Source organism: Patella vulgata, chromosome 2 (assembly GCF_932274485.2).
Source record: "Patella vulgata chromosome 2, xgPatVulg1.2, whole genome shotgun sequence".
NCBI classification, from domain to species: Eukaryota; Metazoa; Mollusca; class Gastropoda; family Patellidae; genus Patella; species Patella vulgata.
This window is the reverse complement of record NC_065880.2, coordinates 18373816-18399186: the sequence shown is the minus strand read 5'-3', so window position 1 is coordinate 18399186 and position 25371 is coordinate 18373816. Positions and strand designations below refer to the sequence as shown.

General features: G+C 34.9%; 1 long non-coding RNA gene across 1 annotated transcript in view; it reads right to left on the bottom strand.

Moving 5' to 3' along the window:
* Positions 1–9260: 9260 nt before the first annotated feature.
* Positions 9261–25371, bottom strand: part of LOC126811822 (uncharacterized) — a 39271-nt gene continuing 23160 nt past the window's right edge. Inside the window, exons 4-5 of the long non-coding RNA XR_007675747.2 lie at positions 12405–12488; positions 9261–10038 (exon numbers count right to left, since the gene is read on the bottom strand). This is a non-coding gene — a long non-coding RNA (uncharacterized LOC126811822). The remainder of the gene's footprint in view (positions 10039–12404; positions 12489–25371) is intronic.

Here is a 25371-nt window from a genome sequence, read left to right as displayed (position 1 = left end):
TTGGCCTCTTTGATTTGAAAAGATTTCAAATATTTGACTTCACAATATTTGCTGCTGCAATAAACTCATCTGTGGAGGAAAGGGAAGTGGTCGAAGATTTTAGAAAGTCATTTTGTTGTTAAGGTCAAGGTTACGTGATTTGAACATGGTTGGTTGTTGATCAGACGCTAACTTTGGTCGATGTTTATCATCAGTGAGAAATTGATAGCCAAGAGACACTAATTGGTAAGGTGAACGGGCTTCCGTAGATCTTACTTTAACATATTAAAACAGTTTAACGTGTGTCTTATACAAACATGTCTTATAAGACTATTGACAATCGTTACAACATTTCCTCTTACAAACCTAACAACATTTACACTTGATGGTCTACAGACCACATGTTAACATATTGATAGTGGAAATAGTCAGGTCGTAGACATGTGTATCAATAATACATATTTAAACTCCATCACTGATGGCAACCAAATACGTGGATCGCCTGGAACCGATTGATCAACAAATTTGACCAATGTACTAAAAGATTTGAGGATCTTTAACTAAACATCTTACTTAATATCATTATTTCACTCGATTACAGGAGCCACGATGTTTGAGTGAGTAAGGATTTTCCTTTCCAGAACGTGACGGCTTGGTTGAGAACACCTGCTATTCGTTAAATATCGGTTGGAATTGGACAAAGAGTAAAATTGCCAACATAATTAAAGATACATTCTGTAAGATTTAGATAAAGAGCTGATCATTCTTGCTATAACAGCTCAAAAATAGATAATGTAAAAACAAAATATTGGAAATTTCATTCAAGTTAATTAAAGATACATTATGGGAGATAAGATAAAGAGATGACAGTTCTCGCTGTAATAGTTAAAAACTAGATAGTGTAAAGGTAATTTGCTGAAAATTTCAGTCAAATTGATCCACTATGAGCCGAGAAAGAAGCGTGTCATCATTACTAAAATCATTAATATAAACAGCATAGTCTCGATTATCCGCTTTTATTGATTTAATTATCAATAGTCGTTAGCGGCATATAGGAATCTAATCCAGCCAACATCGAAGGCTAGCCTTGACATCGAGAGTTTATTATGATCTGGATAAGTTAATTAATGTCTAATTGATAATTTAGATAACATTTCAGGCCTAAAGAAAGACTTGTAATAAGCAGATGTGCTCTTGCATAATGCGTGTTTAATTCTGAGCCAAATTATCACTGTTCGTAGTTTTGACAAGATATGTGCATTGTGGTAACCAGGGCACTGGTATATTCGAGACTTAGCCTCGCTTTCCCATTTTTAAATTAAATTTTTAAATGGCGAACCGTTCTAATCTAGTTAAAATATCTGATGCATCGAGAGTTGATTATGGTCTTATTTTGTTACTAAATGTCTAGTTAACAGTTTATATAACATTTCAGGCCTAAAGAAAGACCTGCAATGGGGAGATTTAGCTCTTGCATAATGTATCTTTAACTGAATATTCCCGCCTTTATTACCCTGGTGGGTGTATACAAGTAAGACGGTAAATTCCATTTCATTTTATTTCAAACGATTACATTTATAACATAATGTCAAATAGAAATACAAAACACAATCATAATCAATTCCTGTGACTGGGTGTAGAAAACAATATAGATGGTAAAACATGTTTCAGACCAAGAAATGGTTGTCAATGGAGAGGGGTGGGGGGTAACACACACCATTACTTCAGCACTACCTGGTTATTGAATACAACTTCGGGACAATGGTCGTCAGCAAAGTCGCCAGTTAATTTGTTTAAAGCCACTGTTTACCAATCGCAATAACTTCACGCCACAAACTTTATTTAGAAACAACAGAGAAAATGTTGGATTTTTTTTAAATAGAAATTCAGGTATCTCCTTTCTCCACGTGATACCAGTGTGTCAGATGTGATATATGTATAGGTACTGAGTTCGTTCTTCATCATTAACATAATATAGAGATGCTGTCAGCAATCTATCTCACCTCTTTTTTTTCTTAATTTTATATTAATTAGTGTTAATGATGCAATGAGAAACACTCGTGTTAATTGGATATTAATGGACCATTAAATATAAGAGATTTATAGAAGGTTGTTTTATTAGTTCAACGCCTGTTTTATTTTCTAATTTTAATCTAGAAAGATTGTAGAATCCAATCTTAGATTAGAGTATAACTATAAACCTGCACGGGGTATTTGACAGGCTGGAGAAAAATGGCGATTGGACAGCTATACCGGATTTGACAGTATATCCGTGGTTAAATCTGGGTTTGGGTATGCAAATCAATCTACAAAATGTGAAGAAATAACCCAATTAACTTGTCTGAAAGTATCATATCAAAATATTCAAATAAAACTTATTTAAAACTATTTAAAAGGTTTGAGAAAATGAAGCTTTGTAGACCCTTCGCAGGCCAAATAGTGAAAACTAAACGTTTACATTTCCTGAAAAAGGGATCACACAAGTTCAGATATGTGTCCATGACTATAGAATAAGGATTTCTATGAGACTTTTACGCATCAAGAAATAGTTTCATTCACTATAATATGTCCAAGACTACCCCTTTAAAGGTATCCTTATACTTTTCAGCACTGGTTTTTGCTAGATCTATGTGTTAAGGCCAACTCAATTTACTTCAAGGTTCCTGAGATTCAAATAAGGTCAGGGCACGTGATTGTTGGTGAGATTGCAGGTTAGGGTAAACGTTAGGGCTAGGTCCAGGGTTAGGGTTAGGGTTGGAATTAGCGTTAGCTCTGTTTACATCTCGTGACATTTGACCAAACTCTTATAGATCTAACACTGGTGTGTTATTATCGTGTCTATAAACCAGACAAAACTAAATGAATTCTGTACCATCCATCAATAGTGCACGGGAAATATACACATATTAATGTCATAATATACATGTATAAACTTACGAACTATCTTTTCTTTTTCAGTCTGAAAAAATTCATTGAAACCCGGGTCATGACTGGGGTTCACTCGGACGAGCGTATAATTACACATGTCAAAACCAAGCCTGCTGAAATCATTAATAAAACTAGCGTGGAAAAAATCCAAAACATTTTCAAAGAAAGCAAACAAAAATACCAAAAAAAGAAAAAATAACAGAGAAAAACTCACAAAAACAAGAATTTAACAGAAAAAATATTCAGCAGCAAAAGCCATAATTCAGCGCCCTGGTTAATAACATTAAAATATTTCTACAGCTCCTTTTGTGTGTTATCCAAACATTAACGTCAAATAAACTAAAAATAGATGTTGACAAGCTGAAGTTAGAGCTCATCTTTCTAAACTAATTTCATCTTTCTAACTTAATAACACGGTCTCGTTCTAATACAATGTAATTAGAGTGGACCTATATAATCCCCTAACATATAGATTGAATCAACATCAATATAAAAAAAACTATTTGAGCTTTAGTTACAAGAAATTCATCGAATGAGTTAAAGTATTACCTACAAAGAACCAGTTTGTTGTTACTAACAACATGGTAACAAAACCCCACAGAGCTCTGGTTTCGCTTTATTCTTAGACAAGAGCTCGTAAAATGAAAGATTTGAAGTACCCTTTGACCCCACCACGAGTTTATCACAGATGTTAAACCCTTTTTACCTATATTTACGTATACCAATTATTATTCTTCACTTCATTACCTTTTATTCTTTTGTTTTCTTTAAGAGTAACTATTTTACCACATTTTTTTGGTAAATTGGAAATTTCCGGCTACACGTGCCTCATTTTTAGTGATTATATTAGTTTTCTATTTTGGGTATGTCTAGAAGCTAAATCTGAAAGAGGCTGTCTTAGATGTCAAAGTTTTAAAGATTTATTGTTTGTAGGAATATAACATTCCGCAATGCATTTACGAGCATCACCGATTTAAAATCCTTGAATCCGCCCAAATTCCAGCCAATGCTAACCCTGGTGTAACTAATAACATAATCCAAAACTTTGGGGGGACTCCCAACTGTGGTCACCAAAACGTCAACATTTAATCTGATTAAATTTCGGTCGGCTGTCGGTCGAGTTATCCATGAGCAGTATAATAGAGCTTAATAATGGGTGATGCAGCATTTTAGATAGACAAGTGGACGATCTCCAGGTACATTGGAAGAGCTGCTGTTTGACCCGTTGTTCCAATTACACGAGCAAACACACAGCACGGTAAGAGTAAACATGGAATATTTAAAGAAAGAAAACGAAAAACGAATGACAGGTTTATGTCACTTATATCACCAGCCCTAGACACCACTACACCTTTTACTAAACATCGACTTAATCAGCTAGAATTTTATTCCATAACCTTCAACTTCATATCCATCAGCTAGTCCAAATGTCCATAACGCAAACTTCATCTGCATCAGCCAATCATATCTTCATCCACAGCTTGTGGGGTTGGTTGGCCGAATGGTTGACGCGTGCGCGTTGTATCATGGTATCTGTCATTGAGTCAACTGGCGTGGTTTTGATTCCTCGGTTGTACGTGACAAAGAGTAGGGTCGCCTGTCCAACCTAGTGGGTTTTCTCAGGGTCATCTGGTGGTTTCCTCGTACTGCTAAATACCCCTACGCGCAAGCGAATTATTGAAATAAAATTGAAACATATGTTAGTCCCGATGTGACCTAGTTTGTGTCGAGTGGACTTTAAGCCCCCCCTCTCTCTCTCTCTCTCTCTTTCTCTCTCTCTCTCTCTCTCTCTCTCATCCACACCTCCAACTGTAATGTTAACGACCAATCATTTCAAAGTAATCTTTAAAATGAGACCCCAACTTTAAACTGCAGTAAATAACTTGAAGTTATAATAGACCGATGGGGATTGAACATCAAATGAATAAACTTCTATGAGAAATCTCCACATATAATAATGGTACTGTCTTCTTGTATTGTCCAGCAAAATGTTTCAATTACGTTTAACCGATAATGATTTAAAACCTCGATGGAGACTTTAAAAGAGATGAAATGAAGTAGGGGTTTAACATCCTACTTTTCTGCTGCACTATGCAACGTGCTACGGCCTACTCTTATTTCGAAAACTTTAAAAGAGCCCTGTACTTTAAACTGCAGTGATTAATAAAATTGTAATGTTTTCTTGTATGGTTATATTTTATTTGTAAAAGTATAGCATATGTTTCTACACGTATCATATGTATTATATATGGTCAGGCTTCGTCGCTTCCTAGCTTTCTTTAAATGAGCTTTCCATATTTATGGTTTAAGGTATCACTAAAGTTATTTGTCTTATACAAGATATATGTTTTATTTTTCATCATTATCTGTATATTAATAGATAAACCTGTATTTATTTACGGTCTAATGATAATAACGTATATTATATATATTACATAAAATACTCATCTTCAGTGAAAATATTTTTAATGGGTATAAATTATACTATTATGTTACATAATTTGTTTTCTGATTATCCCTAAAAAACGGCAATACAACAGTCAACAAATTATAAGCTAATTGATCTTCCCAAATAAGTGAGAACCGGAAGTTAACTTAATTTTAAAATAACCTAATTGGGGTATTCTTACAATATTCAATATTATTTGGTTGTGGATGATGAAGATGATGATGATGATGATGATGATGAGGAGGAGGAGGAGGATAACCGAGGTGTTGCTTACAAAATCGGCTGGGAATTGAAGGATGGAGAAGAAAATCAATGAATGTCTGGCTAATGAAGACAAGAAAACGTCCTCCAGTGTGCAGTGTGCTATGGGTGGGGGGGGGGGTGTCCGGGCAGCGGCTCTACGGTCTACTCTTATTTCGAATTCTCACTGCCAATGGTTCTTTTACGTGCACACCAATGTGTACACGGGGTCTTGGTTTGTCGCCTCATTCGAGAGAGAGAGAGAGAGAGAGTGTGTGTGTGTGTGAGAGAGAGAGAGAGAGGAGAGAGCGAGAGAGAGAGAGAGAGAGAGATGAGGTTTAGCGTCCACTCGACACAAACTATGTCATTTCAGGACTGACATATGGTTCAATTTTATTTCAATAATTCGAATGCGCGTAGGAGTCTTTAACAGTAGTAAGAAACCGGAGGGCCCGGAGAAAACCCGGAGGTTGGACAGGCGAACCATCTCTTTGTCACGTACAACCGGAGAATCGAAACCACGCCAGTTGACGCAATGACAGACCTTATGATACAGTGCGCATATGCTAAATCCCCCCCCCCCCGCCGATATGGTTGAGATTACAAAGATGAGATTGTGACTGAGGAAATGGTTGAGATTAGAAAGATGACAAGATGGCATTATGAGCGGGGATATGGTTGAGATTAGAGCGAAAGCTGTGATGTGAGATATAGATGGAATTTGAAGAATGGATTGGTATAAATGGCGATATGGAAGGATTTTTAAAGATTGTGAACAGCGATATGAATGAGATAGTTAAGGAATAAGAATGTGAATCTGGGAAGTGGAGATGAGCAAGAGGGCGATAGTATTCACAATCTCTATGACAACCAATAAAACCCAGGTTTAATAATAATTAACACATGTAATAACATGCATGTCTTATTATTACTTACTGTGATTATATATGTTTTGATATTCAATACCCAGGTTGAGTCTATATTCTCATATTCTTTAATTAACACATCAATCAAATTATCAAAAAACTTACACGCGACATCAACACACCAAGATCGAATAACATAATGGATTTGTGTTAATTTGAACCAGTCTGTATGAACTTCGCTCTAAATTTATTACGCCAACGCATGTACCGCTCTTTAATGAAGAGTGAAATATGGGTGCACTTATGTAGGGGGCTTAACATAACTTCAATTTACTTTAAATTGCGTTTCTTAATAACTTCCTGTTAACTTTGTCTAATAAAAGCACAATAATTAACCCAATTTTAAGAATCCCAAAATAATCATTTATTTACTGGAGTGATTCAGGGACCTCAAAGGTCGAGTAATAAATTTACAATTGTGTACCCCCAAAATTACAACATTCTTTTGTGTAATAGTTATCCTTGATTGGGTATGGGTTTATAAAAATTTAAAAATCCAAGAAAAATTCAATGCGTTTTATCCAACCGGAATACTGAAGATGGAGATACGTCATTCTGTGTACTATGAACGAAGTTTTTCCCGGACAGCCGCGTTTCCGCCTAGTCTTCATCAATTCCAGCTGTTCGGGGTTTTTTTTTGTTTGCTTTTTTTTCTCAGCGCGCCCCATCTTAACGACTAGACACTGGAAAATCCTGCGGAATCGTGTCAATAATGTAACAGTGAAGAGTATCTGGTACGATTGTACTTTCTCTATTTGATTAAAGCTGGATGTTGTTTTTCCTGTTATTGGTTTTTGGGTGGGGGTGGGGGTATTCGGTTGGCCATGTCATGAACATCTAAAGGCACGAAAATCGCGTGATGACGGCGTAATTTTGGACCATGATTAGACACCCAATCAAAGGATGACCAAAGTCTTACAAAAGATTTTCCGTGTAACGACTTTTAATTGGTAGGTTAATCTTGAGTAGACCAATAGCAATGCGGGCATTACTGAACGCGCCCTGCAAAGAAATGTCTTTAGACCAAAGTTAAGTGGAGTAAGCACGCCAAAAATAAAACGCAATCTATTATTTATCCTTTATTTCGTTTCATCTTTATGGATCTGATGATAAAACTTGTCTGACGTTAGTGAAATAGAATCCGGTAACATATAACATACGGAATATAAACCAAATAAAAAAAAATGCGCAAAACATCTGAATTTATTTATATTGGTATGATTTTAATTAGACTGACTCTTTCCATCCTGAACACATCTTATTTATATGGCACAGTTAATACTATCACTTCTATATTTATCTGTTGCCATTTTGTATTTTTAATTTATGTCATCTTTCTTCTAAATGATCTGCGGGAGGGGACGAATAGTTTAACACATGCACTTTAGATCATAAGGTCTATCATTGAGTCAAGTGGCGTTTCGATTCCACATTTGTACGTGAAAAAGAGTAGGGACGGGCACTTAACCTCCTTGGGTCTTCCCCCGGGTCCCCCGATTTCCCCCTAATGCTAAAGACCCCTACACGCATGTGTATTATTGAAATAAAAATTGTACCATGTGTTATTTCCGAAATGATCTATCTTTCTCTGCCTCTGTATGTCTCCCTCTCTTCTCTGCTACCTCTCTCTCTCTCTCTCTCTCTCTTTTATCTGTTTTTAGATAATTAAATGAATCTGTTGGTCATCAGATAGCTTTTCATCTATTGTATGTGATATTATTTTATTAGATATTTACGGTATACGTGAAAACTTATATCTAATATTTCTTTAAGGAAATGAAAAACATAACTCATACATTTGTTGTAGCTTATGGGCTTTACATTGGCACATTTGTTAAACATTATATATCAATAAGATTGTGTTATATATATATACCATCTGGTTTTATTCCGACCATACTATCTATCAGTCTATATTTACTGCAGGAAAATCACTTGTATTCCGTCAACATATGTCTTGCGAACTACCGCAGCTATCAACTCCACAGGTTAAAGTATCGGGGCATTCTACAGTAAAACTATCAAAATATATCAGCTGCGTGTTTCATTGTATTGGAAAACCATTGGTATTGTCGAGGGGTCTCCAATTTGAGTTTTATTGTATAACATCAATTTAAGGAGAAAAAACCTCTCAAAATTATCTCACAACGTATTTTTGAAAAGATCCCGCCGTCTGAAATTTAGTTAAAATTATATGAAAGAAACTTAAGATTTTCTTTCAATTTTAGGCTAGCCGCGATCGCCATTACTGCTGTTGTTACAATAATAAACAAAATCTTGATGCAGCGAGCCTTTAATGAGCAAGAGTAGCGGCTGCAGTGGATTGGAGAAAAAGAAACATTGAAAACTTGAAAACGACCGTAATAAAAGTTACCTAAAGTCTGAGATTAGTGTCCAACAAAACAAACTCTGACTTAAAAACACCCAGGCCAGTAACTAGCCCCCCGCCCCCCCCCCCCCCAAAAAAAAAACAAAACTTGTCGACCATAAAAACAATAGATATACATTGTCCGTCAATTTTACAGCATCCCCGAGAACACTTCCCGCCCCCTCGTTGCTCTGAGGTACATGTAGTTACGGCCCTGAAAAGACGGAAGTCTACATGATGATTACCGTACATATGTTATTTTAATCGACGATGATCGTTTTCTTCACTTAAAAAAGAAAAACAACAAAAAAATAAAGAGGATTTCTAAGTATCTTTTCATCGCCATACATACACAGCTTTAGTTGTCATCTCTTGGTGTTTTATAAAACAATCTTACAATATTAAACTGTTTTTATACAGTTGATATATATCTTGTGATATATCATGTAAAGACACAATATAAACGTCCCACTGCCATATTACCAGACGGTGTAATATATATGATTCTGCTGTTTTTCTTTCTCAATGACAGCTTTAACAGTTTCATGCTTATCAACTTGCCAAGTTTGATAATGACCAGATAAAGACTACACTAAAATTGTTATGTAAATTGGTGCAGACGATGTTTTTAATGCGTTCTAGTATATATATATATTCCAGTTTTATTAAGACGTTGGTTTCATAACTAAACATGTTTATTAAACTAGTGTCAGTATTTCAAGAAATTATTTTTGTTTTTCTAGGTCATGGCAGATTTATCACAAGCAAAATTGTTCGGAAATTACTTTTGATAAGAGAGTTTTTTTTATATTATTCTTCGAATCTTGCTATCAATGTCTTATGAACGCTTTTAAATAGAGTCAAACTGCAAGGTGGTGGGACAAGGGTGTACTTGCTCTTGGAAATAACACCACATACCTGATTTCTTAGAAATATCGAGGAATAAAACGAAAAATTGATTAACATGGATTAGTCATTTTCATGTCATTTGACTTTAATGTTTTGAAGATGATATTTACAATTATATTGCACAATCCCTGTAACACTAGTCAACAGATCCGGGAGTCACTGTTACATTTCATAAAAGCCATGCTGCAGTTATAAGCTGTCTTCTTTTTGTATTAGATAGATAACATCAAACATTTTTTCTGGAATGAAAATGAAAAATGGAAATGAATTTCATTTGTTATCGGATTAGCTTGGTTTTAGTATATACTATGATATTATTGCGTCTATCCATTTGTTTAACTTTGGATAGGAAAATTAAATATCAAAATACAGACAGAACTAACGATGCAGTCATAGAGCCAGTGTAATTACAATATTTTACATTTCAAATGCAAAATATGATAGAGTTGGAAAAGTCGAGAAATATTTAACAGAAACGTCAGTAGTTTTTTTAAGTGTTTGTTTCACTTCAATTCGACTGTACGGAATATATTGTCTGGTAAAATAGGGTCCACTGGGTATACACTGCGAATTCTCATGCAGAGATTTACAGTCTTACAATAGGTAGGTAAAATGACCTCTACTAGTAGTTGCAAGTATCCAGTATTATTAACTACTTAGATTGTGTTAACTGTATACCGATCATCCAAACAATCAATCAACATAAGCACATTGGGCATTGTTTTGTCTAGCCCAAATTGGGATGCTGGCACGGAGACTAGTTTTTTATGGAATATATTTACTGTTTATTACTGGGCGACGTTTCGACTGGACTAATCTAGTCTTCATCGCATATTTTCACGGGTTAAAGCGGAAGTACGAACAGGAACTTATGCTTAAGTTGTATTCTAGACATCTTACTGTGCATTACGAAGAAGAATTACAAATTTCTGATGCATAATTTGCGCAAACTGTGTTTGTAAGTACAATACACGACAATTTGTGACGCCGTTAATAGACCCAGGTCAGAATCTGGGCTCCTTACACGTTCAGGGTTATAGGTCCTATGGTTTGGCATCGGATTTTAGTTTTTAAATATGATTTGAAAGAAAATACACAGATGATACAAATTGCTTTGATCAAACACGGACTAACACAAAATTGTCAGCTCTTTCGTACATATGGGAATCAGTCAGTAACTAGGAATTCTTTAATTAATTAAAGATGCATTATTTAAGATTTAGACAAAGAACTGAGGCCGGTTACTCAAAACTCTTTTAGTTTAACGATCCGTTAAACTCTAAGGGATCGTTATCTTGCTAACGTGTCGTTTTTTTAAATTTTTGTTGCTGGAAAGTCACTGTCATTACCGTTGGCTAACGGAATGATAAAGTTAATCCAAGAGAAGACTGTTTGTTAATTGGCTGAATTTTAAATTTTGAAATTCAATGTACATTTATAACAACTTCATAGATGTTAGTACTAACAAGAAAATAAAGAAAGTGGGACAACGGTGCAGTCTGTTCACAAAACTTGATTAAAGACAAAAATATAGCTGTAGAATTTACTACAGATGACACTATAAAAAATCTATAGAATACTATAGTATTTTCCTACAGAAATTTTTAGCATAAATCGGTAGGAAAATTTATAGGATTTGCACTACAGAAACTGTAGACTATTTGGGGTCGTTATTTCCTACAGTCCACCTAAAATTCTGAAGAATACTATAGAATTTCATCCTATAGAAAATGAGATAGCCCTTTCCAGCTAGAAAACTAGACTGTCATCTATAGGAATTTTCGCTAAGGGTATACTTCAAGTGACAGCCGACTAATCCCATCGTTAAACAGATAACGGAAGCCAACACCTCCGTTAAATTCTGTATAACAGTATGTTAAAGTTAACGGGGCTTCCAGCAACAGACCATCTCTCCGTTAAAGATAAGGATCCGTTAACTCCATGTTAAAGAGTCGTTATAAGTTAACGAAGCTCAGAACACCCGGTTCCAGGCCGTTACTTTATTCTGAGCGAGGTTATAAGTGTTTGAAATATGTAGCGTGGATGGTTTGGATTATTCATTTTAACTTTAAATTTATTAAATGGCGCGCTTATTTTAATCCACTTAATATATCGACCATCTGATGGCTGAGTAGTTGTTTATTGGCGTGTTATGTGAATAAATGTTTAAATAGTAAGATTTAGTTCTTACATAATGTATATTTAGTAGTAACGATCATCAAAATAAATACAATCTGTTGGACAGATGGTTCTACCCACACCATGGACAAATATTGTTTTATTTACTCTTCGTTTAGTCCACTTTTATTGATCAGTCTGAAGAGAGAGAGAGAGAGAGAGAGAGAGAGAGAGAGAGAGATGGGGTTTAGCGTCCACTCGACACAAACTACGTCATTTCAGGCGACCCGGACAGGCGATCCTACTCCTTGTCACGTACAAGCGGGGAGTCTAAACCACGCCAATTGACTCAATGACACACCTTATGTTACAGCGCGCACGTGCTAACCATTCGGTCATCCAAACCCCCGATCTGTCTGAAAAATTTTACTATAGATAGATGGTTGAGTGTTATAGGTTATGTTAAAGTTTCGTTTATTGTACTTACTAGACAGACGGAGTGTGACTTTTAGACTACTTGATGAGATATGTTTCCATTTATACTTCTTCCATTACATGAACAATTTATGATCTTAAAAATAAAACAACCCAAGAAATATGTGCTAGAAGGCTCTCGCCAAAATCTACAAATAAAAGTACGTTTTACTGAAATGCCGTCAGATAATGTCATTACAAAAAATGCATCTTCCACTGAAGGTAACACCATCTTGAAAAACCAAGCTATTGCATTTTGCATATTTTTACCTGGAATTGTAACAAGTTACCTGATTTGAAAACAATTACCACATTCATCATTTTGATTCATTATCCAGATCCCATAATGCATCCGGAATCTTTGAAGTTTGGCTCATTTTTTGTAAGATGCCTCGTGCCAAGCTCGATCCTTAAAACAACTGGAATTTTGCTATAATTGATGGTTCTAATGGACCAAAAGTAACTATTCGCCAGAAAACATGCAAGTGTCGTCTGCTAAAGTGATTATAAGTTGCTTGTCGCGCGTTATTTTTTATTTGCGTAGTAATATAAATAAACCCAACGGTAATTATCTAAAGGTCAGCAGGCTTCGTTCAAGGACACCTTCAAACGACAAGAAAAAAACGACGGAAACCTTAAACTTTCACCCTTCAATTGGTCTTGCCACTACTGAAACGCTTTAAAGGTCGACTACATAGAATGATTCTTAACTAATAATTAACTAATGATTATTATTAAAAAAAATATATATATGTTAATTTGTATACTATCCTATTCAAATTAACCTAATATTCAAATATTGCGTTATATTTTCGTGTCAAGTTACTTTTATCTTTGACAATTGTAGATTAAAAAGGGACACTTATTCATTAAAGAACAACGAAATCAGCCAATTTCTTTTCAGTAAGCTTTTAAAAAAGGCAAAAATGTTAGATATCACTTTGAAATAATCCAGAGTAGGTCTCATGTTAGCATGTTGACTGCAAATCTATTTTAACCAAAGAGAAATGTCACTTTGCAAACCGTTCCTATGAAGTTTAATGTATTAAAAAAACATAGATTTATACAACATGTACTATGTTTGTGTGGTGTATTTTAGTTCGAATTGACATCGTTGACATCGTTGACATTATTTGATTTATTTTTTCCTTATGGCGGCTCAATGAGTAAGGCCGAGAACGTTCCTCGTTTTTTCCGATCTGGTTTCCCTTCGTCAATGGTGCAAAATGGAAGGTGTGTTTGTGTACACGTTGGCGTATATGATATGTAAAACACCACTTGGCAGTGGAATTATGACGAAGTCTACGCGAAAACACCGCTGTCCGGTCAAATTGAGTGTAGAGCACTTCTCTCTAAGAAAAAGTGAATTTTTACCGTTTTAATTTAAGTAATAAGTGTCAAAAGTTATACCAAGATCTTTACGAAGAACTGGGGATTTCATATGTGTGACTTAGATGGTAAAATTTCGTGTTTTTTGGAAGATATTTGATGCTTTAAATTGTCTAAGCAGTTATTAGTGACTGATGAAGCATGAAATCATTGTTTTTGAGCAGACTGTCACTGAAGTTAAAATTTCTATGGTGTTTACTACTCATGATGTTAACTCACATAACCTACAAAAGGGATCAACTTTTATCTAAATGTTGCAGCAATATTTTAAGTAAAACAGATTGTAATACCCTTAAAAATCTAACATGCATTATATAATTAAATGTAAGAAAACTTCAAGGGGCTGTTCTTCAAGTAGAAATCGTAGGAGAAAAATCAAGGTAGTGACTTCTATTAGATCTGATGATTATTTCAGGACCAAGAGTAGGACTAGTACAGTAAATTTTACAAACTTTTCTTTTCTCATGCAAGTTAAAGACTCGCCTGCAAGGGTATTTCTGAATTCCACGATCTCCTTGCTAAAAAACAAAACTATCGAAATGAATGATTTCATATGTGGACATGACCTTGATATTTTGGCTGTCACTGAAACATGTCTAGGTGCTAATGATGATGCCATTTTATGCTCTTTGGTACCCGATGCCTACTTTATCCAGCATAAACCAAGATTTTCCCGAAATGTTGGAGGGATATCTCTCATCTACAAAAACTCATTCAAGCTTCAGACCCAAAAACAGACATCATATTCGTTATTTGAATATCTTGACAGTGTTGTCGGCTCTTTAAACTCAGCGTTTCGTATTGATGTTAAAACCTGTAACGGTAAATCTCTTTGATCTTTGGGGTATATTCTATGCCCGGAACAACTTGCAGTCAGAAAGACGGGGGAGGTTTTGGATATATACAGGGAAATTTGGGGTTATTCTTCTGAAAGTTTTTCTTTAAACCTGTAACGGGTTATTCTTCCAGGGTAGGGTTTTTTCCATAAGAAAACATGATATAAGGTTTTTCTTGTGGGAATTCTGGGATATTCTCATCTTGAGTACATGTAAACATAGACGGTTTATAAGCAAGATAAAGTCCTCGACTTCGGTTATGCTGGGGAAGAAAGACTTCAGAAAAAAAACCTCGACAGAAATACCTCGGCCTACCGGCCTCGGTGTTTCTTTCTCTCGGGTTATTTTCTTAAGTCTTTTTTTCCCCAGCATAACCTCAGTCTCGTGCTTTATCCTACACATACAGCCCCCCCCCCCGACAATGGATCTAAGTCAAAGTGTATCGATGAATTTTCTGATTTGATTAATCAATTGACATAATGCAGTCTGGGACTGGTTATATTGGGTGATTTTAATTGTCATGTGGACAAATACGTAACCATAAGCCTCATGTAAATAATACTTGTAAATTATGTTATTTTAATCCCCGCCAAATAGCCCGCATCCTGAAATATCTCTCCACTTCATCTGTTAAAACTCTTGTCCATTCTCTCATCACCTCTCGTCTAGATCAATGTAACTCTTTACTGATTGACACTCCTATACGCATCACTAACAAATATCAAAAAGTTCAAAATTCAGCAGCACGGATCATCACCGGAAGTAATTATAATGACCATATTACTCCTATTTTACAGAAACTCCATTGGTTACCGATTATTATTTTTAGAATTGAATTTAAAATACTCCTTTTAACTTTTATATGTATAAATGTCATCTTCTTATTTATCTTCACTTTTAGAAATGTACACACCGAGTCGCACTCTGCGCGCTTCATCTGATCATTTTTTACTTGTAAATAAATCAGCAAGACTTTTATCTTTTGGGAATCGATCTTTATGGAATTCTTTACCTTTTGATATAAGATGCTGTACAAATTTAATCTCTTTTAAGTCACTTCTTAAAACATTTTTGTTTAAGAAAGCCTTTAACTTATAATTCTTTTAAAACCCATTTGTGATATCAGATTTTATTCTACGCTACCATGTTATATGTTTTACTTCTATAGATTTATTTAGTTTTCCTACATATATATTTTTTTTTACTACATATTTTATTGAATTGTATTGTACAGCGCATCTGAACACGTTTTGTGGAAGATAGCGCTCTATAAATGTTAATAATAATAATGATAATAATAATAATAATAAAATGTCCCTTATAGTGTATGACGGATTAGTTTGGTTGGTATATAAAAAGTAGAATGTAAAACCCATTCCATTTCATTTACGGCCTCTTTGAGTAAAAAAAGAACAGGCAACCATCACATGCCTGTATTTTTTTTATATAATTTACTCGCATACATATCCAATATCATAATATGCAAACTTGGTTTCTCTATATTATGAGCCTGGAGGTCGGGTGTTCGATCCCTGCATTGGCCGAGACAGTTCATCTAGATTTTCCGGCATGGTTCCCCCTTGTCAGTGATGCAGGACGGGGAGGGGGGGGGGGTCTGACAAGGACAGCTGTCTAGTCATTCGGATGGGACGAAAACCGAGGTCCCGTGTACACATTGGCGTGCACGTAAAAGATCCCTTGTCAGTTGGAATTCGATATATAAGAGTAGGCCGTAGTGCCGCTGTCCGGGCAAAATTTCCCTCATAGCACATTGTATGGCGTATGCCCGTCTTCATTACCCAGTTCGGAGGAAAACAGTAGAACGTTAAACCCCATTTCATTCCTATATTATGTCGTATTGGCAGAAGAAAGTCTGTTTACAGCTATTGACCAATCATCACGATTAATCCGACGAGCTAGGCTATCTATTGATAGTCCATCCAGTACCACAGACAAGCGAAATGAAATGAAATGGGGTTTAACGTCCTACTGTTCTCACAGACAAGTGGAATCAGGCTGGAATATCATGCGACAGGAATATAAAAACAAATCCTTTCACTTGATATCCCGATCATATTTATGTATAAAATGATTTATAATGTCATTTTTATGCTTATGCTTCGAAATAGGTAAACACAAGCCAAACTACGTTCCGAACATCTACTCACGACTTTAAACTCGAATACGCCATTATTTTTGTTTAGAAGTGTCGTTAATTCAACACAAGCCATGTGATTGATTATGTTAGCGGATTTGTAGTCCAAATCATTACATTTCTCTATTTTTTGCTATAGCGGTGACAGATGTCACTGGAAAAAGAACAACAAATTAGAATGTTGTATTTCTACATCCTAGAAAAGTTTTCCATGCCTTGACGCAAGAGCAAACTACATAACGACAGTGAAGCATTTTATACAGGTGGCCTGTAGAAATCTGACAAAACTGTATCATTGTGACGCTATGCACAAACCATTTGGCACTCGACACTTGAATTGGATTATTTTTTTATCAAACAACAACGCCACGAACACGTGTTCTGTAACTCGTTTTCTTTTAAATTGAACAGATAACAAACTTTTATACGGATCTTCCTATACTCGTTAACGTACCGACCTTGCTCAATTTGCCGAGGTAGTTAAAGGATGTAGTATGTAAGATTTAGGTAAAGAACTGGCCATTCTTGCTATGATTTCAAACATAGATAATGTAAAATGAATATATTGGAAACTTCAGTCAAATTACTTTATTCTAAGCGAAATTATGAATGTTGACGTTTGGACAAGATTTAACCTAAATAGTCTCGGATGGCTAAATAGCGCGAATGTTCTAATCCATTTAATATCTAGTCCATCCGAAGGCCCAAACGGTTGATTATAGACTTGTAAATACAAATAATAATTTAAACAATATTTGAAGTCGGAAAAAAAACGCATCTTTATCAATAGAATTAAAAAGAAATAAAAAAGTTCGAATCGAATAATGATATGATTCGAGTCAAAATTTTAGGTATTTGTTGAGTTTTCTCATGTCGGTTGTTGTTGATTTATGTATAGTTCATGAAAATCAGCACAGCGTGCCACAAATATTTATGAGCTAAATATACGATGGGCATTTTTTTCAGAACTCAACGGCAATATACAACACCCCCCAATAATTACCATCTAAATTCATTAGAGAACATATGTAGCGAAATGATGAATGATATAATCTAAGACCATGACGTCATTTTGGTTTTAAAGGATCTCTACTACCTTAGAAATAGTCTTCAGTGGGTTTTGGTAATTGAGATATGTACACATAAAAGGACAAAGTGATTTTAACAGTGAATTTGTAGAAATAATTTTCCCGGGTTTCTTTAAAGGGGCATTATCACACTCAGCGACAATTTAAATGTAAATAATTTGGAATAATATCGTATTAAGAAATCCCTTAGACTCACATACTGTGAAAAAGACAAGTGCTGACCTGTCTAGCGTGAGGTATTTTAAAGGATGTTTAAGTTCCTTGAAAATCACAAGTGAATGTGTTCAAGGGGTAACTTGGAATTCCAAACGTGTATCTCTGTGGACATATTTATAACAGGTTTTGTACAACATCTGAGGAGATGCCCAATGTAAATGACGTATAGTCGAATCAAAGCAAGGTTTTCACCATCCCCCAAAAGTGCTAACGTCTATTTAATTTATTTTACCTAGTTATACAATATAATGTATATAACACAGCTGAGTATCAGACACTCATAGAATGGAGAATGTGCACATAGACTCGTCGATCAGTAATTATTATAGAAAATATGTCAACAATGCTATATAATCATACCCACGGAATTCTTCTTATCATATATAATTACTATATTGGCGTGCAATGTAAGTCAAGTCTAAGATAAACTAAAACTTGTTACTGGAAATATTGTATATGTTCCATTTAAAATATCCACAACGCGCTGCTTCAAATGCAATTGTCCAGGATACACTAGTGACGGAATTACACGGGATAAATTTCCAAATCAATGCCCTTTATGTTTTAAAGATGCATTATGTAAGAGTTAAATCTGCTTATTGCAAGTCTTTCTTTTGGCCTCAAATGTCATATAATGGAGCACGACTGCTCTTTAAGTTTTAAAGATGCATTATGTAAGAGCTCAATCTGTCTATTGCAGGTCTTTTTTTTTGACCTAAAATCTATTAATTAGACTATTATTCACATGACAAGTAGATAATCCACTCTCTAGAGCATCGGATGGTTTTGATTTTGAACGGATTGAAACACATCCTTATGATTTTGAACGGATTGAAACCCAATCGCTATTTAATAATTTAAAATTGGATAATCGAGACTTTATTATCGTATCAACGGTAGCAATGAACATCGAGACTACGGCATTCTTTAAACAGTCATAATTTCGCTCAAAATGAAGTAGTTGGACTTTAATTTTCAATGTTCAATGTTCGTTATCTATTTTTAAACGATTGTAGCGAAAACTTTCAGCTCTTTATCTAAACCTTACCTACTGCATCTTTAAAAGGGACAGGATTCATACAATTATATATAAATTCCTAAAACTGATATAAAAGCTGCGAAGGGGTGAGGAGTTGGTTAAATACCCACCCAAAACATTATTATATAATTTCACCAAATCAGTTATTTGACGCATCCGCATCGTCTGCCATAGTAATAGCAGTTAATTAGTAAAAGATAAAAGAAAATAATTGATATTTATATGTGCACGGTAGAATTGTTGCCCCTTAAAATTGCGGTCTCTTGGTACAGCGCATTTAAATATCTTTTTGTACTGCTTGTGTAATTACTAGTACACTTAAGCGACCAAACAATAAGGACATTTCAATAATTGATATTTATATGGACACGCTTGAATTTGTTGTCTCTTAACAATTCTGTCCCTTGGTGCAGTTCATTTAAATATCTGCAAAGTTACTACTGGCAAATCACCAAATGTAAATAATTCGATACGAAACTATTGTTCCTTGATACGCCGTACGTCGTAAATGCATGACAGTAAGAATGGCTTCCTACCGGTATGTTTACTTCCGGTTATGGAGGAGCGGGCGGGGTGGGGTATCAGAACAAGCCAGTGATATTGACTGGAAGTTCATTTTTCTTTTTCTGTTGGATGTAAGGATGTTATGAACATTACTTTTTCATTAAACACACAATATAAATCTGCCTCTAGACGTTTAAAACAATCGAGAAAGCGATACTGTTAGAGATTCCAAATAGAGAACCAAATACAAATGACAATAGGTGTTGTCAGGCTTTGTTTACTAAAGGAGAAAGCCCCAGGCTTCATGGTGCATTAATGTTCCCAACTGATTCACCTGTATGGTAGAAAAAAACCCAGATGCTCTAGACAAGATTTATCATCACATCCGCCATCTTTTTTTAATGGTTACGTCACAGAATACCATTACGTGACGAGCCACGCCAGTCATAAATAATATTCTACTGATAACTAACAAAGCATTATTACTTGTATGTGTGAAAATAGCTGAATAAATAAACAAATCTTTAACAGTTGTCGTGTGAAGTTATTTTTCTTATTTTCTATCTTAGTGCCAACTATTATTTTTGAAAGTTTGAAAAAGAGATCTACTCGATCTCGATTCAGTGCATTTGTTGATGAGGTTGACCTTTGGGAAATATATTTGTATTTAGGTATCCAAATGAATACACTTTCATGAAAAAAGAACCGCTTATCAATTGTAAATCCATTTCTCTTAACACACAATTTAAATTGGAACGAATACTTATCATCCTAAAACCAGTCATAATAAAAATGCTTGATTCCATATTAATAATTGTGAGAGATGTGGTCACTTACTAAGCCGTGGGGTCAAATTCTCCTGTTAACGTATAAGACCTTACCCATTGTAGTAAGTGAGGAGAACCGCACTACTACACAAACAAAAACAGATAAGACAACCCTGAGGACAAGGCACACAAACATCGCAAGCAATAATTTGTTACCGTCAGTTCAGTGCGTGGTAAAAATAAGGTAACATTTGTAAACAACGATATGGTTGCTGATATGTTCCCTCTCATGGGTAGGAAGGAAATAAATGTAATGTAAGTCGCTAGGTGATAATTATACTACTATTTATTTCAAAATATCATGATGAGAACAACTATAAAATCGACCAAACTGTAATAACTAACCTTAAACAGACACAAATTAGAAACTAGTTTCTTCTTTAATTGGAGAAAAGTTCATTAAAACTGAATTTGGAGAATCGATAAAAACGTCAGAATGGTTGGTTGGTAAACAAATCGAATACATTTCTCTACAGAAAACCATTAAAAGAATTTTAAGGGCGAGGTAATTCGATTTAAAGAACCCATCACGATTTGTTGGCCAGTCGCGTAGTAATACTGAAATAAAACTCTTCTGTTATGTTCACTTTATACAAATGAATCTTTTTTGGTGCCCATATTAAATTTCATGTTGGTTTATCCTTTCAATGATTTGATCAATAGATCAATTCTGTTAGATCGAGTAAGATAATACTAGTAGTTTATCCGGGATTAAATCTAGTAATTTACGGTGTTTTGTTTTTTTATTGTTTAGAAATAATAATAATACAATCCCCATTGTCTATTTGTGTGTATGTATGTCATTTGATTAGAAACAATAATGTATGAAATACGAGGTGGTACCTAGTACAAGTACTTAATCAAACCTCATGGAATATTAAAAACAACCACACTAAAATATCATCAAATTGATGGTATGTTACCAAAACAACGATTCCTTAAAAGAACTAGAGGTTTTTAATCAACAGATAAATAAGGAAAACCTGAAGATTTGCTGTCACAAATTCTGCACATTTTGGCCAAACCAGGTGAACACAAGGTCAACAATACTACGTCTTAAGGCCAACACATCTTGAAGGACATCTCTGTAGAAAGCACGTCTCCGCGTGTTTAGCATTTTACTCGATTTCCTTATGTGTTGCCATCTTTTGTTGTGTAAATGGACAAGTTAGTGCAATTCATCACATGTGATTTTACTGTCAAACACAGAAAGCGCGGTCGTCGAAACTCTTTTGTCGAGGAAATTACATCTTGTAGGATAATAAGCCAGCTCTTTAGCGTGTAAGATTAGATTGTCGTTACAAGAGTCGGGCATTTATTGAACGTGGAAATAGGGAGGTGAAATCAAATCCCCCGAGTCGTGAAAATGCTGAAACGGTTTAGATTTGATAGTTCCAATGTCGACTCCAGAGACCCTGCTTCTAACGAAATTTTCCGCTATTGTCTGTTCAACTACACCGAGACTTCTATTACATTTGTAGGCGGTTGAACTGATTATGCCAAAATGTTCCTGCCAAGATATTGGAGTCTAGTTAAAGTTGACATTTAGTATGGATCCTGCAAATCTTATTCCCATAGGATTCTGATGTACAGAGATTATTTAATTCCCGACGCCTTTGTTTAGCAGATCACTATGGAACTGGCATTTCCAAGCCATAAGAATTATCATATAGTCAATAGTCATTTTGATAATTGTCAGCTTAGATTTTAAATCAATCCACTCCTCAATACAATCAACCGAGGAATTCGAAAAATGCAATCATTCGAAAATAAATATGTTCCGGAAAATTATTTATGCTAATATTTATGCCATCAAAACTTAACACTTATTGTTCAAACTACTTTTTAATTATTAATGATAGGGGTAAAATTATTCCTAATGGTAAAATAAACATAACGATAGGCTGTTAGGGCTTTTTCCTATTTACAAGCGTAATGGCTACAGCATTAACAGTCATTAGTGTTACCGTGGTAACAGATAAGACAATTTGCATACCGTGAAGTTTTAAACCTGCAATATGCATAAATCACCTGAACGTGTATAAAAAAAACATGGCGGAACAACATACCGCCAACGAGACTGCAAAAAACAGCGTTAAAAGTTTAATTAAAAATATACACGTATTATTTCAATTCTAGAAATATGTTTCATACATACAATATTTATGTTTTTTGTGGGGGTTTTAAATTTTTTAATGGACCCTATACCTGTCTTCTCATCAAGCGTCAGTTGGAGATAATAAATAAAGAATGGTAAAACATGATTTTCTCGCTACTTGTATCTCTCAACTTAATGAGATTTACAGATTGTCTGCGGGGTAACGTTTGTTTTAATCATGTACTTCAACAGAACTATGGAATGTGTGATTTGCTAAACAAATCTTCCACGATGCCTGGCTATTTCAGATCATTTGTATTACGGTTATTTCATGATGTAATAATGCATTTATAGAGAGTCCGAAAGTTCCCCTTTTCGGTGACGTTAAAACATTTTATACAACATATCATATCTTTACGCTTACCTCGTTCCGCTAACATAAAGTTTCCCTTGGTAATAGTCAGACTATTTATTTTATCGTATTTTTTTGTATAGGAATACGGTTCCTTATATGTATAGCGCCCCCCCCCCCCCCGCCCCAACACACACACACCCGCTTTCGCAAAAAGAATTTTAGGCGTTGGTTATCTGAAATGTGCGGCGGTCAGTTTCGTGTTTACCTGCACGCTGTTTCCAGTTTGTGTACCCATGGTGAATTTCTGTGGAGAAAGCGTTAACTATTTGAATTAACTTAGTACGGAAGTCAACTTTCTGTGTTATTGTGTCATTATAACTGTTGGTGTTGCCAAGACAGTTTTTAAAGGTCTCTTGTTTTTTACAGCCAAATAAGAGTCCTATTGACTTCAACAAGGGAATATTGCTTTTACTTCCACGGTAGAAGTGTGTGTATTCCATTTGGTGTGGGTGCAAGAAATGCATTGAAATGAGATTTAACGTCCTACTGTTCTGCTCCGAACTAGGCTAATGAAGACGGGCATACGCCATATAGTGTGCTATAAGGGAAATTTTGCCCGGACAGCGGCACTACGGCCTACTCTTATATTGAATTCCAACTGTCAAGGGATCTTATTTATCCCATCCGAACGACTGGACAACTGTCCTTGTCAGGCCCTCCGTTCTGCATGCAAGAGATGCGAGGCGAGTCGCTGACAAAATATCACGTATTTACTGCTGACATTAGACCAATTTTGTTCTGTGTTATTGATTAAAGCCGTTTAATTTATATCATACTTGAGTGTAATTAGCTCCAGATTTCTGTAAATCCTGTTAAAATTGATCCAGATTAATAGTAGTATACAATATACGTGCATTTTAAACATTTTATAACTAAACTATATTTGTACTGGTTAGTTTTTAGTTTTGTTTAACAAATAAAAATCATCTCCAAATACACGCTCGTAATACAAACCAATCGGTCTGTTATCGGCAAAGTCCCTAAAATATTGACTTCATTGACTCCTAAGTAAAAGCCAAGAAAACAAGAAAAGGCAGAAACATATAACATCAGGATTACATTTTGTATAATGAAGAAAAAACGTGATTATTTCATTTTGCAAAATTTACCCAAACAATTTATCCTTTTGTGTAAAAACGTTTTATTTGAATTTATTTCTTGCTCATATTAAATCTCAATTTCTTTTCTAGGTCCAACTTAATTTAATGTTTGTTTTCCGTTTTATTTTCATTCCGTATGGAATTTGCTAACTAGTTAGTTTAAGCGATGGGATTTTGTAGTCTGGAACGTTTTTCTAAACCAAACTACTACAATTGAAAGCGACATGCTATGCTGTAGACTATAATGAGAAATGAACATAAACTTTGTCTTAAATGATGGATATTTCTTTCAAGGGCATGAGGGTATAATTAGTTTACTTTTACATTGTACGTTAAACAAGTTAATTTATATAACAGCAAGTTCAACTTTAGATCGTTTTTTTTAAAAAAAAAAATAAATACCGATAGCGGAACATACCTGATAAACCTATATGAGATACTTGAAGTAATACTTCGCTGTATATTTAATAATAAATATATTTTCGGTGCAGAACGAGTTGGAACAAGAACATGGTATAGCTGTCCAAGCGAAACCCTTTCAAAAGTACTGCTTTTTGCGTTATTATCGATCTTAAGTTTTTTTTAAAATGTTGTAAAATTGATAATAATTTAAAATCAGTACTTAGTTACTATTGGTTACCAATCTAAGCTGCCACTATTGTCACGATTAAAAGTCATAATCCACTTTACGATTATGTTTTATGCATAAGAAGTACAGTAGCACAAAATATTTGCATAAGAAGTACAGTAGCACAAAATATTTAACATAATATAACAGTTATAAATCTACTTTTCAAATGAGACAATTTTTTTTTTAATTTCTATTTCGGAGGTAAAAGATCATTGGGAGTAGGTGGGGTGGATGGCCGAATGGTTAGCACGTGCGCGCTGTATCATAAGGCCTGTCATTGAGTCAACCGGCGTGGCTTTTCTTCGGGTCCCCCGGTTTCCTCCCACTTCTAAAGACCCCTACGCGCAAGCGAACTATTGAAATAAAATTAGTCCCGAAATGACATTGTGTCGAGTGGACGTTAAACCCCATCTCTCTCTCTCTCTCTCTCTCTCTCTCTCTTTGGAAGTATCTTTGGATATGAGTATAAAATTCAACGGAAACATACATCCATAACCCATTATAATAAAAGATGGTATGGTACCAAACAGACTCCAAGTCTCTATCTTTAAATATTCCTGAAAACTTTAAATAAATACAATTTTATAATATGACCTTAATGCTTTCAACATTCATTCCTCATGGATAATTATTGTTAAAGGTCAGTGGGCCTATTTTCTTTCTATCTTTAGACGAACCAATT